The sequence below is a fragment of the Nycticebus coucang genome, unplaced genomic scaffold (assembly GCF_027406575.1).
Source record: "Nycticebus coucang isolate mNycCou1 unplaced genomic scaffold, mNycCou1.pri scaffold_72, whole genome shotgun sequence".
Lineage (NCBI taxonomy): Eukaryota > Metazoa > Chordata > Mammalia > Primates > Lorisidae > Nycticebus > Nycticebus coucang.
In genome coordinates this window covers 482,373-497,492 of record NW_026515592.1, presented here as the reverse complement: position 1 = coordinate 497,492, position 15,120 = coordinate 482,373, and the positions used below count along the sequence as shown (strand labels likewise).

The 15,120-nt window shown below is 42.1% G+C and overlaps 1 pseudogene; it reads right to left on the bottom strand.

Moving 5' to 3' along the window:
- The window catches only part of LOC128579559 (sphingosine-1-phosphate phosphatase 1-like), a 37,292-nt pseudogene that overhangs the window by 21,398 nt on the left and 774 nt on the right, over positions 1-15,120 (bottom strand).

Genomic DNA, 15,120 nt, shown 5'->3' with positions numbered 1-15,120 from the left:
TGAGACCAGTCTGAACAAAGTGAGAACCCATCTCTACTAAAAATATAAAAACTTGCTGGGTGTGGTGGTAGTTTAGTGGATAGGGTGCTGGCCACATACAACGAGGCTGGTGGGTTCAAACCCAGCCTGGGCTAGATAAAACAGCAACAATGACAACTGCAACAACAACAAAAAAAGTCAGGCATTGTGGCGGGTGCCTGTAGTCCCAGCTACTTGGGAGGCTGAGGTAAGGGAATCACTTAAGCCCAAGAGTTTGAGGTTGCTGAGAGTTGTGATGCCAAGCATTCTGTCTAGGAAAAAAGAGGGGAGGGAAGGGGAGAAGATGAAAAAGAAAAGAAAAAGTTTCTGACACTTATACTAACAAGGCTCTAGTGACCCATGCGACCAGGACCTTCGTCCCTATGTTCAGCAGGATATTGGGTAATATTTGGCATCCACAGAACTTATTTGGGCCAGGGAACAAGTCTGCTCCTAGCCACCTTCCTTCCCTTCAGTAAAACTCTGATCAATTTTCATCACACTGGTCAACACAGCCTTCCTGGTTTTCTCCGAGTTATTGTGCTAAGACATCAAATGTGTCAAACGGTATATGAAGCTAGTGTATAATGCCCCATGATCATATCAATGTACACAGTTATGTCTTAATAAAAAAATAAAAAACAAAACTCTGATCAAGTTTTTTGACAGTGGCCATGGAGACTATGGGTGGGGCTTTGACTATCCCCCTCAACAATGTTTAGAGATAATGATGACATTGTAGCTAGTGGCCTCTGAGTGGAGGTTTTTCCAAGCTTCTTGGTCCGCTTTTAAAGAATCTGGGTACTTAGAATTATGTTCTCTCTCCCATTTTCATACTTCGTATGGTTGTTTTAGAACTGTCAAGGGTGGCGAAATTGTAAAACCACAATGTAAATGATATAATTAGCCAAAGTTTATGCAGAGTGGCAGAGATAGTTGACAAGCCAGTTAATGCTGGTTCTCGTCTGTGGTTATCAGCTCCTGGGTGAGCTTCTGCCTCAGGGTGTACATAGGCTTGAGTTCAGAAGGGGAGAAAGGAATTCAAGTAAAATTTCTACATAGATACATACGAGAATAAGAGGAGTTTAATTTGCTATCTCCTCAAGCAAATAAAAGAAGATTAAATAAACAAAGCCTGTTAGTAAGTTCTATGTTGTTCTTTATTCTCTTTCAAGTTCAGTCTTGCTAAGAAGTCCTAGGGAATTGCCTTGCCCTTCTCTAGCAGACATGGCTGCTTCTAATGTTTAGAAGAATCCTGAGGAGGACAGAAAGCTCCCATTTGTTCAGCGTCCACTATGAGCTAAGATTTTACACGCAGTAACTCAGACCATGCTTCTTATGCACCATCCTGATGTGTAGACATTTTTTTTTTTGTAGAGACAGAGTCTCACTTTATGGCCCTCGGTAGAGTGCCGTGGCCTCACACAGCTCACAGCAAACTCCAACTCTTGGGCTTAAGCGATTCTCTTGCCTCAGCCTCCCGAGTAGCTGGGACTACAGGCGCCCGCCACAACGCCCGGCTATTTTTTGGTTGCAGTTTGGCCGGGGCCGGGCTTGAACCCGCCACCCTCGGTATATGGGGCAGGCACCTTACCGACTGAGCCACAGGCACCGCCCTCGTTTTTGTTTTTTAAAGACAGGGTCTTGCTTTGTTGCCCAAGCTGGAGTGCAGTTATGCAATCATAGCTTATTGCAGTCTGGAACTCCTGGGCTCAACAGTGCTCCCATCTGAGCCTCCTTAGTAGCTGGGACTACAGGTACACACTACTGTGTCCAGCTAATTAAAAGATACATTATTTTTGAAAGATGGAGACTTTTACATTTTTTGTATTTACCTGGATGGAGTTGAACATTCTCTTTCGTAATGTATCTCAAGAATGGAAACGCAAGCGCCCTATGTAGTCATTACTAATTTGAAACTAGCAGATGAACAATGATAGGCCCACATGAGAGAAAAACACAATTAAATTCAAGTGGGGTTGAGGGAATGAGGGAGGGGACTCAGTAAGTTCCTACCTAACCGCACAATGTAGGGGTATATGGCCAGCTACAACTTGGATGCTACCTAAGAAATGCAAACAATGAAATACAACTGTATGTATGCTTTTATTAATCTGAAATTTAAAAATATTTTTATTTTTTTTGAGGCAGAGTCTTACTCTGTTGCCCTGGGTACAGTGCTGTGGTGTCATCATAGCACACAGCAACTTCAATGTCTTGGGCTCGGGGGATCCTCTTACCTCAGCCTCCTGAGTAGCTGGGACTACAGGAACTACAGGTGCTTGCCATGACACATGAGAGATTAAGGAGCAAAAATAAGAAAATATTCTGAGAGGTGAACCGAAGGAAATTGGAGTCCAGATTCTGTGTGGGCAACGTGGCCTTTATTCCACTCAGATGCGAGTGAGCTGAGTTCGAAAAAGAGGTCAGCATGTGGGTTAAGGTAGATGGGAATGTAAAAGTGTGGGGCTGTAGGGACTGCCACATTCATTTCTTCCTGGGCAGGATGTTCTGTTTGGGTGTTCTATTTGGGCGAGTCCTTACGTTTTGCACTCTCAACACCCAACTAGTTTTTCTACTTTTAGTGGAGCTTGGGTTCTCACTCTTGCTCAGGCTAGTCTCCAACTCCTGGACTCCAGTAATCTACCTGCCTTGGCCTCCCAGAGTGCTGGGATTGTAGGCCTGTGCCACCATGCCTGGCTGGGAGCAACAGTTTCAAGGAGGCAAGATTGGCCCAATCAGAACTCTCTGGGTGATCCTCTGAGTTTTTCTTGATTTTTCCAATGAAGTTTCTGTGAATCCCAAAGTGGAGTCCGGGCTGTGCCCCTGAAGTCGTTATGTTCCAACTTTGGCTTTAAAGCTCCAAGGTGTGAACTCCAGCTGCTGGGATTCACATGTGCAAAGCTGTGCAAGTCCATGCTGGGTACTCTGGGGTCATCTACAGAGGAGCATTACAATTAGACCCTTACTATTCCTGTCTCAGTCCTTCTTGCCTTCATCTCCTTTATTGATTGAGTTCCTTCATCTTATGGGTGAATAAAAAAGGAAAAACTAGGGTGAGGATGCTTCTTTTCATAGTTTGAGTAAATAAAGGAAGGGTAAGAATTTAAAACTAAGAGTTCAAAGGAAGTTTGTGGCCACGCTAACCCTCACTCTAGTGCAGTGGTTCTCAATCTTCCTAATGCCGCGGCCCTTTAATACAGTTCCTGTGATTATAAAAATCTCCTCTTTTCTTTTTTTGGAGACAGAGCCCCAAGCTGTCACCCTGAGTAGAGTGCCGTGGAATCACAGCTCACAGCAACCTCCAACTCCTGGGCTTAAGCAATTCTCTTGCCTCTGCCTCCCAAGTAGTTGGACTACAGGCGCCCGCCACAATGCCTGGCTATTTTCTGTTTCTAGCTGGATTCGAACCTGCCAGCTCTGGTGTATGTGGCTGGTGCCTTAGCCGCTTGAGCTACAGGCACCAAGCATCAAAAAAAAATCTCCTCTTTTCAATGTTCATTAACTTTCTTATCACCACGCCTGCTCAGAGGCTAGGACACCAGCCACATACAAAGGAGCTGGTGGGTTCGAATCCTGCCCAGGCCTGCCAAATGAAAGGAAAAGTAAGTGAAGCACCTTATTACTTAAAATATTAATAAATAAATAATTTTGGAGAGTGACTGTTCTGGTGATAAGAAAGTTGTTTGTTTGTTTTTTGAGACAGAGTCTCAAGCTGTCACCCTGGATAGAGTGCCTGGATAGAGTGCTTGGGCTTAAGCGATTCTCTAGCCTCAGCTTCCCAAGTAGCTGGAACTACAGGTGCCCGCCACAATGCCCAGCTATTTTTTTGGTTGTATGTGTCATTGTTGTTTGGCAGGCCCAGGCCAGGTTCGAAGCCACCAGCCTGGGTGTGTGTGGCCAGTGCCTACCCACTGAGCGATGGGCAACGCAAGAGGAGTAATTTTAAATAAAATTTACACAAACAGGCTCAGTGCCTGTAACTCAGTGAATAAGGGCTCCAGCTACATACCCCAAGGCTGGTGGGTTTGAGCCCAGCCAGGGCCTGCTAAACAACAATGACAACTGCAACCAAAATATAGCTGGGCATTGTGGCAGGCACCTGTGGTCCCAGCTACTTGGGAGGCTGAGGCAAGAGAATCACTTAAGCCCAAGAGTTTGAGGTTGCTGTGAACTGTGATGCCACAGCACTCTACTAGGGTGATGTAGTAAGACTCTGTCTCAAAAAAAAGGATATATTGGATATTTACCTCTACCTCCAAGATACATCAGTTTAATTGGCACTTTTGGATAACATTACTAACAACTGTTTGCGTAATTATTTTATTTTATTTTTTTTGGAGACAGAGTCTCACTATGTCACCCTCAGTAGAGGGATATGGCATCACAGCTCACAGCAACCTCAAACTCTTGGGCTTAAGTGATTCTCTTGCCTCAGCCTCCCAAGTAGCTGGGACTACGGGCGCCCACCACAATGCCTAGCTATTTTTTGTTGCAGTTGTCATTGTTGTATAGCAGGCCCGGGCTGGGCTCAAACCTACCAGCCTCAGTGTACATGGCTGGTGCCGTAACCACTGTGCTACAGGAGTCCAGCCAATATATCCTCTTTTTTGAGGAATGATCTGTAACTTGTTGTGATCAATTAATTGTAAACTCCCCAGGCCTCAGCCTGGCCAAGAGAATTGAGATGTAACAGATGTAAATATTGTGCCAGTTAGGAACGAGTTTGGTTGTCCATGGTGAAAGCTAAGTGTATGAAAGGTTGACCAGATACGTGATATTTAGAGTGTGACAGTCCTCCAACTGATCAGACACTACTTGGGGGGTAGTGTTCCCACTGTAGGAGGGTGGGCATCTAAGACCTGCTCTTAGGAGGTTGTTAGGATGGTGAGAGGACTCAAAATCATGCCTATGAAAAATACTTGAAGAAACAGATTTCTCCCCATGGCACTACAGAAGGCAAAAATAGAGCCAACTGCCTCTTTTTCCGGCTGGAACCATGGCGGCTGTTGAAGAGAAGAAAAAGAATGTTCCTGCTGTGCCAGAAACCCTTAAAAAAAAAAGCGAAAGAATTTCGCAGAGCTGAAAATCAAGCGTCTGAGAAAGAAGTGTGCCCAAAAGATGCTTCGAAAGGCAAGGAGGAAGCTTATCTATGAAGAAGCTAAGCATTATCATAAAGAATATAGGCAGATGTACAGAACTGAGATTCGGATGGCTAGGATGGCAAGAAAAGCTGGCAACTTCTATGTACCTGCAGAACCAAAATTGGCATTTGTCATCAGGATCAGAGGTATCGATGGTGTGAGTCCAAAGGTCCGAAAAGTGTTGCAGCTTCTTCGCCTTCGCCAGATCTTCAATGGAACTTTTGTTAAGCTCGACAAGGCTTCCATTAACATGCTGAGGACTGTAGAACCATATATTGCTTGGGGGTACCCAAATCTGAAGTCAGTAAATGAGCTAATCTACAAGTGTGGTTATGGCAAAATCAATAAGAAACGAATTGCGTTGACTGATAACAGTTTGATTGCGCAGTCTCTTGGTAAATATGGCATCATCTGCATGCAGGATCTGATTCATGAGATCTATACTGTTGGAAAACGCTTCAAAGAAGCAAATAACTTCTTGCGGCCCTTTAAGTTATCATCTCCACGGGGAGGGATGAAGAAAAAAACAACCCACTTTGTACAAGGTGGAGATGCTGGTAACAGGGAAGATAAAATCAATAGGCTTATTAGAAGAATGAACTAAGGTATCTGCCCTGATTGTTTTTGTAATCTGGTCAGTTAATAAACTGTAACTGCTTTCAAATTGAAAAAAAAAAAAATAGAGCCAACTGATAGATACCACAGAAAGGCAGATTTTAGCTCGAATTGAGGAGTTATTCATGCTAGAACACTCCCAAAATAAAATGAGTTGTTGGAGGAAGTAGTTAAATTTCTAGTAGTAGTTAAAGTAATAGCCTTCCAACAGCTCAAGAAAAGCATAGCCCATGGAAATAGGACATAGCCAGATGTGAAATGTTTCAGGCAGCCCTATTCACTTAGGCTTGTCCTGTTCTGACTCAATTTGCAATAGCCTCCATCCTGGAATGCTTGTTCACTGTAAAATTTGGTTCCCACTTTTTCTTAAAAAATTAAAGTGTTGGGCGGCACCTGTGGCTCAGCGAGTAGGGCGCTGGCCCCACATGCCGAGGGTGGCGGGTTCAAACCCAGCCCCGGTCAAACTGCAACAACAAAAAAAAATAGCCGGGCGTTGTGGCAGGCGCCTATAGTCCCAGCTACTAGGGAGGCTGAGGCAAGAGAATCGCGGAAGCCCAGGAGTTAGAGGTTGCTGTGAGCCGTGTGACGCCACGGCACTCTATCCGAGGGTGGTACAGTGAGACTCTGTCTCTACAAAAAAAAAAAAAAAAAATTAAAGTGTTAGAAGAGTTAAAAGAAAAAAAAAGAAAGGCCATAATTTATTGAAGATTTACAATGTACCAATTACTATTCTAAATAGTTTACATGAATTAACTGATTGTATCCTTCAAAATCATCCTAGAAAAGAAGGGCGGTGCCCATAGCTCAGTGGCTAGGGCACTGGCCACATACACCGAGGCTGGTGGGTTCAAACCCAGCCTGGGTCAGCTAAAAAACCAACAGTGAAAATTGCTACAACAACAACAACAAAAAATAGCCAAGCATTGCGGCAGATACTTGTAGTCCCAGCTACTTGGGAGGCTGAGGCAAGAGAATCACTTATGCCCAAGAGTTTGATGTGATTGTGAGTTGTGACACCATAGTACTCTACTCAGGGCAACAGCTTGAGACTCTGTCTCAAAAAAAAAAAAAAAAGAAAAAAAAGAAAATCCTAGAAGGAAGTATTATTATCCTCAGTTTAACTATAAGGAAACTGGGCATGTTTCTCACCTTTTGGCTACGATCAAGTGAAGATAAGGAAACTGGGTCTGGGTGCAGTGGCTCAGGCCTGTAATCCCAGTACTTTGGGAGGTCAAGGCAGGAAGACCACTTGAGGCCAGGAGTTCTAGACCAGCCTGAGCAACAAAGCAAGACTCCAGCTCTATACAAAAAGAAAAAAGAGAAAAAAGGGGAAACTGAATTTATTTGCCCAAGGCCAGGCAGCTAGAAAATGGCAAATTTGAATCCACAGAGTCTGACTCCAAAGCTTGAGTTCTATCTATCATTTATTTATTTCTGTGACACAAGGTCTAGCTTTATTGCCCAGCTTGCAGTGAGCTGTGGTCTGGCTTGACAGATAGGTCTCATGCCAGACCACAGCTCACTGTAACCTCCAACTTCCACACTCAAGCAATCTTCCTGCCTCACCTTCCCAAGTAGCTGGGAGGTACAAGACACCACTCCCAGGTAATTTTTTATTTTTATTTTTTAGAGACCGGTGTCTTCTTTTTTTGTCTTAGGCTGATGTTGAGCTCCTGGCTTCAAATGATCTTCCTGCCCTGGCCTCCCAAAGTGCTAGGTTTACAGATATCAGCTGCCATGCTCAGTGTATTTTTAATTTTTATTTTTGTTTCTATTTGTTTGTTTGTGGAGATGGGATCTCCATCTGTTGTCTAAGCTAAAGTACAGTGGCATCATCATAGCTCACAGCAACCTCAAACTCCTGGGCTCAAGTGATCCCCCTATCTCAGCCTCCTGAGTAGCTGGAACTACAGGTGCACCTTACCACATCTGCCAAGTAGTTCTACTTTTTGTAGGTATGTGGTCCTCCTTGTGTTGCTTAGGCTGGTCTTAAACTCCCAGCCTCAAGTTATCCTCCTGCATCAGCCTCCCAGGTAGCTGGAATTACAGGTGCTTGGGCCACCATTCCTAGTCCAAATCCTATTCAAGTAAAGGCTTGTAGACTAATGATAGGGGTGGGGTGGGGTGAAAGGTGTGCTGGGAGATCAGTTCTGGCTAGGATGAAATTTACATGAGACTAATAGCTACATTTGTTGGACATTTATTGTGTGTCAGGCATTGGACTAAGGATCTCACATACATTAAGAGATAATACAGTAAAGCACCTGTCTGAGGGTTGAGTACATTATAATACTCAATTTACTACTCACTGGTAAGTTACTACTGTGATCACTTCTAATCCTCTCTACAACTATATTAGATGGGTTTTAGTGTATCCACTTTGTTAATGGAGAAGTGAAGTCTTGAGAGATTAAGTAAATCACCCAAGGTGAAACAGCCAGTTATTCCTGCAGCCAGCAAATGAACTCAAATCCATCTGCCTGAACCTATAACCCTATCCTATGCACTTTACCCTGCTTCCCCTCGAGCACCCACTCTTCCAACGTGGAAGTTTTGTGGTTCTCTGAAACCAGACAGAAAATGATAACTTTAACTTGAAAAAAGAAGTCTACACAAACTTAGATAAATATTACAAATTAGTACAACATTTAGCTATTTGAAGTTAAATCATAAATAGTAGGACAAATGTATATCACAAGTACAAGGAAATTGCATCGGTTTTGTCTTTTAATTTTCAAACCCTCTTATTTATCAGCTACAAATAGTCTTCCTGGTTCTTCTCTTTCCAGGTGCCAATAAATGAAGAGAAACTCAGTGTCAGAACAGTGATTATGAAAGTTAAATAGCCCCGAAGGATCAGAAGTGAATAAAAAAGGCTTAGGGGCTACGACTTAAAAGCCTTTGAAGAAAAAAGGACTTGACACCATAATTGCAGTCTCCTGCAGAGGGTTGAACTGTAATTGTGTTCTCTGCCTTAAGTGAGCAGCTGGAAAAGGCTGCTTGGCCTGTTAGAGGTACAGAGAAAAGTCCAGCACTGGTCTACGTAGATATACATGGAAACCGGCCAACAGGCTGGGCACAAATGGTGAAGAAGTCACCAAGACAAATCAAAACCCAAAGCCTCTGCTACAAGTGCATGAGTACAATTGTGGCCTTCAAGGTGAAGAAACCCCAAGTCAAAAATCTGGCCCATATTGTCCCAATATCTTCATATTATGCATATTTACAGGCTTGTCAGAAGTCCCCATTTATAGCATGTTCTTTCTATATACAAAGCTCCTTTAGGCTGTGGCTCATGCCTATAATCCTAACACTCTGGGAAGCATAGGATGCCTTGAGCTCAGGAGTTCAAGACCAGCCTGAGCAATGGGCTAGCCGGGTGTTTTGGCAGGCGCTTGGCGTCCCAGCTACTCAGGAGACTGAGGCAGGAGGATCACTTCAGCCCAGGAGTTTGAGGTTGCTGTGAGCTAGTCTGATGCCATGGCACTCTAGCTTGGGCAACAGAGTCAGACTATCTCAAAAATAAATAAATAAAACAAAAATTCAGATAGAACCAGAGAAACAAACCCATGGGGCCTTAGCAGAGCCTTTAGAAATGATTCCATAAGGACCTTTCATAAATAGAACACATAGAATTCCCACAACAAATAACTCGGAGGATGAACTCCGTCAAAAACAGGAAAGGAAGCAGAAAAGTCAAAAGTCAACAAAAGTCAAAAGAGCCAACCATAAATGTAACAAAAGACCAGACACTGAAGGAGACCAATAATATGAAAGTGTATTTAGGAAACAGTAGGGACTCTGAGGAGGGGGCTGGAAAGAACATTATAGAAAAGAACAGAGAGAGAATGAGAGATGTGATTTAAAAAAAAAAAAACCAGAAGGTAGTGCAAAAAGGAAAAAGAATACTATGTGAAAGAAAATTTAAGGAATATAAAAACCAGAATGCCTCTAGTAAAAACTTCTAGAGGAGATGAAGAGAGAATGGAAGATAAATATTCAGAGACAAATAATAATGGAGAATTTTCCCAGACATGAATCCTATGATTAAAAATTCTAGTTACTCTTAATTAGGATACATACAAGCAAAATAACACTTACACGCACTGAAGTTAAACAGTAGAAATCAAAGACAACTAGCAAATATCCAAAAGTACTGAAGAGATGGAAGGGTAGGAACTGGGGAACAGATTAGGGTCAGGTTCGGACTGTCCCGGATTTCTCTTCAGTAGGCTTGTCATTAGCACTTTACCAGATCTGAAATCTGGACATCGAAGCTCAGTGAAGTTAGAGGTATTTCTTCTCAATAGCTACAGTGCTCAGACACAGGCAGCAGGGATAGCTGTTCCATTATTTCTGCTACCAGGTTTCCAGACAGGAGGAGAGTTTGAAGAAGACCCAGTGAAAATGAAGCTTCCATTAGGGAGAAAACAAGTAGCATAAAAGTTATTATATCCTCATGTTGCTCTTTGAAAAATTGTGGACATTCTTTCTGCACAGAGCCAGAGCCAGCCTCTCGTGACAAACTCTGTTCAGTAGAACTACGTGATCCCTTTACTGACCTTCCGTTTGTCAGCCTGTCTCTTACTTCTATTCTCCCTCATCACCCATTGCTTAGAAACTATTTTTTCTTTTTTTGAGACAGAGTCTCACTCTGTGCACTGGATAGAGTGTCGAGGCATCCTAGCTCACAGCAACCTCAAACTCCTAGGCCCAAGCAATCCTCCTGTCTCAGTCTCCCAAATAGCTAAGAGTACAAGCAACTGCCACAATGCCCTTCTAGTTTTTTTGATTTTTAGTAGCGACGGGGTCTTGCTCTTGCTCAGACTGGTCTGGAACTCCTGAGAGCGAACAATCCACCTGTGTTGGCCTCCCAACGTGCTGGGACTACAGGTGCAGCCATCACCTCCAGCCAGCTTAGAAACTCTTTATTCTATACCTTAGAACACTCGTGTGCTATGAGAGGATCTTAGATCTGCTGTGAAATTTTTAAAAATCATTGATTAAGTTCTTTTACTTTTTAATTTTTTTATTTTCACATATACATGTGTTCACTAGGCTCCCACTTTTTGCCTTCACAAAATTAAAAAGGCTTAAAATGTAACAACAATAACAATGTTTAAGGTAGGGAACAGAAACAAAAACCTTGCAAAGAACGAACGAAATCAAACACATTCAGAAAAGAAATCAGACAATTGCTGCAACAAAGTATTAAGCAATAATAATAATAGTAATGCAAAGAAAGTAACATTCACATTGTCAAATAAGAGTATGTCTATTATAGACTGCTTTGACTCTGAGGTTCAGTATGGAGTCAGATTAACCTCTTCTTATTATTTTTTTCCCCAAAGTATCAAAGAAGAGAAAACTAATATTTATAAACAAAAATAAAAGATAATTTTTGAAAACAGATCATGCCAAATCTTATAGACAATAGAAAAAGAGAAATACTTCAAAATAATTCTACTTAATCTGGATACACCTGATGGTTAAGTTATTACCAAAAGAAGTTCAAGGCACAGTAAGTATATTCCTTTTTCTTTTTTTTTGATCCACATAATTTAAGTGTGCTATGGAAGTTTAACTACAGGTTTGAGTGTGCTGTGAGATTTAAAAAAAAAAAAAAAGGTTGAAAAACATTGCTTTACACTTTTTTTTTTTTTTTTTTAGTTTCCTTCAGATTTTGCCACAAGATGGAAACAGCTACTGAAGGAGGAGAGTTAACAGCAGCCAGAAATGTACCTGGAGAGGTTAAGTTTGAACAATGCTACAAATGCAGATATACAAAAATAGAGTATCCCTTATTTTCCACAACTGACTGAAACCTCTCTTGAGCACTGGATCTACAGATGGAAGGTGGGAACATAAGCCTGCCATTTTAAGGTATCTCCATTTCTCCTGTTTCTTTCTTTCTTTTCTTCGCTTTCTGAAATTGAGATAGGGTCTCTCACTCTGTTGCTCCTGCTGGAGTGACATGGTGTTATCATAGCTCACTGCGACCTTGACCTCCTGGGCTCAAGGCAGCCTCCTGCCTCAGTCTCCCAAGTAGCTAGGACTACAGGCGTGCTCCACTGTGCCTGACTAATTTTCTTGTTTTTTGTAGAGACAAAACTTCTCTGTCTTCCTCAGGGTCGTCTCAGACTTCTGGCCTCTGCCCCCCAAAATGCTAGGATTGCAGACAAAAGACACCACTTTCTGCATGCTTCAACACTGCATTCCAGGTAAGTGTATTTGGGAAGTCTTCCAGAATCCACTCCTAGCTCGGTGCCTGTAGTTCAGTGGTTAGGGCGCCAGCCACATACACCTGGGCTGGTGGGTTCAAACCCGGCCCAGGCGTGGTAAACAACAATGACAAGTACCAAAAAAAAAAAAAAATAGCCGGGCGTTGTGACAGGCGCCTGTAGTCCCAACTACTTGGGAGGCTGAGGCCAGAGAATTGCTTAAGCCCAAGAATTAGAGGTTGCTGTGAGCTGTGACTCCACAGCACTCTACCGAGGATGGCACAATAAGACTCTGTCTCAAAAAAAAAAAAAAACCCAAACCAGAATTCACTCCTGAATTTTCAGTCATTAGCTTTACCACACATTTTTTATCTCCACATTCATTTCTTTTTTTCCTTTATTTTAAAATTTTAAGGGGATACAAATTTTTTTTCATGGATACCTTGTATAATGCTTAAGTCAGAGCTTTTAGTGTGCCCATCACCAGAACGATGTTCATTGTACTGATAGGTAAGATTTTATTCCTCATCCCCACCCCACTCTCGGTTTCCAGGGTCCTTTACAGCTCTTTGTGCTTGTGTGTGCCCATCTGTTAGCTCCCAATTATAAGTAACAACATATCTGCACTCATTTCTTCTATTCCCAATCTTACTGTCCTTGGGAGGGTTCCTTATTCTAGGTCCTATTTCTCACAACTCAAGTACAAGATGGGGAATAGGAAGACTTCGGACATGCAAAGACTCAAAAGACAAACAAAATGGGTGGCACCTGTGGCTCAAAGGGGTAGGGCGCCGGCCCCATATACCGAGGGTGGCGGGTTCAAACCCAGCCCCGGCCAAACTGCAACAACAAAAAAATAGCCGGGCGTTGTGGCGGGCGCCTGTAGTCCCAGCTACTCGGGAGGCTGAGGCAAGAGAATCGCTTAAGCCCAGGAGTTGGAGGTTGCTGCGAGCTGTGTGACGCCACGGCACTCTACCGCGGGCGGTACAGTGAGACTCTGTCTCTACAAAAAAAAAAAAACAAACTATAATGTAAGCTTATTTTGGTAATTCAAATAACCATGAATACTAGATCATTTAAACTGGTAATTAAATACTAGATCATTTAAAAACTACAATGTAAGCACACAACATAGCTACATAGCTACTTGCTGAGGTGTTATAACAGGCCCTATTTTTATAGAATCCTAAAAGTCCCATGAAAATAAGAGAAACATCAGCTAGTGAGCAAATACCATGCCAAACACAGTTCACTGACAATCTTAGATTATGAACTATTTAGATTAAACGAAAAATTTCAGATACTGATTTATTGTGCAAACAGGCAGCATTGCTTCACAAATAGGAAAAGACTTCCAGATGACGCTTCCCTCCTAATCCTGTCATCCTCACTATGCACATTACATATTTTCCATGTTATTTTAAGAGAGATGCACTACACAGAGTATCTAGGGGGATAAAGTTTTATCTACACTGAAATCAAAAGTGGGATAGGTAAGGTTATCAGAAAGGAGTTTTGGCATTAATGTGTATTTGTCGATCTAAGAAGATTTTGTTCAGTAAAGGGGGAAAATAGAGGATGTCTGCTTCCTTAGAATCGCCATAATCATGCACTTTATTTTTTTTTCCTTACTGTCACTGAAGACGGAACACACTTTATTCTTAAATTAAGGGACTGATTTACAGCATAAGTAAATCTTTTAACAATGTAAAAGACAAATAAAGCAATCCCAGAAATCTAAGAATAAACAGTTCTTCTATACAAAAGACATTTAGTTTTGTTTTTTGTTTTTTTTTTTTTTTTGCCTTTTCTTGCAAATAGACACAAGACCAGTGCAGAAAGATAATTAGTTTTAAACCTAAGTAACATTTATGGACCATGGAGAACTCAAAATTGGAGGGCCAAAAGAAGTAGGCAAAATAAAAATAACTACCATTAAAAACTCTTTCCTGGCTAGGCACCTGTAGCTCAAGCAGCTAGGGCACCAGCCACATACAATGGAGCTGGTGGGTTCAAATCCAGCCGGGGCCTGCCAAACAATGACAATTTCAACTTAAAAAAATAGCTGGGTGTTGTGGTGGATGTCTGCAGTCCCAGCTACTTGGGAGGATGAGGCAAGAGAATTGCTTAAGCTCAAGAGTTTGAGGTTGCTCTGAGCTGTGATATCACAGCACTCTACTGAGGGTGACAGCTTGAAGCTCTGTCTCCAAAAAACAAACAAAAAAAACTCTTTTTTGATGGTCAGGCTGACCCTGCTGTCCTATTTGCCACTTTTATAAACCCACCAGTCTGATTAAGGACCCTATCTTTAAGAAAAACTTTTAAACCATGCATTTTTTAGAGTTATTGCAACAATAACACTGTTGTAGCCTAACAATTGATACTTGCAGATCAATGGTCCAGAAGATTATTAAACCTTCTATCAGCAAAACAGCAACAACATCTCTTGAGACCATGCTCCATTAACTTCCATTAAGGGTAGATTTCAGCTGAAAATTCTTTACTTCACTATTTGGAACTAGCACGTTTGTTTTGAAATTATACTAAGGTTTTATAAACAGTCTCAGTGAATCTCATGACTTTATCTAATACCTATGTCTGAAATAGAATAAGTTTTAGGGAAAACAACATATGTTAACTATAAAACTGGGTCATAGTTTCCTAACAATCAGTTACAAGGAAAATACACTTTCACTGCGCAACACAAGAATTAAAGCAGTTAATTTATTTTTTAGAGACAGAGTCTCACTATTTCACCCTCGGTAGAGTGCCAAGGCGTCACAGCTCACAGCAACCTCTAACTCTTGAGCGCAAGCGAGCCTCTTGCCTCAGCCTGCCCAGTAGCTGGGACTACAGGGGCCCGCGACAACTCCCAGTTATTTTTTTGTTGCAGTTTGGCCGGGGCGGGTTTGAACTTACCCACTGAGCCCAGTAATTAAGGCAGTTTAAAAACTCAAAGTCCAACCATAATGTATTACTCCATTAAAGGTTTTCCCTTTGGGTTCTAAGAAGGGCTCTGGTATCACAACAGAAATTATTCGAATCTCTAGGCTTCACTTATTACTTAATTTTTTTAAACCCAGAAAGGCCTGTTTGAGGAAACTGACAGACGGTAGAAAGAC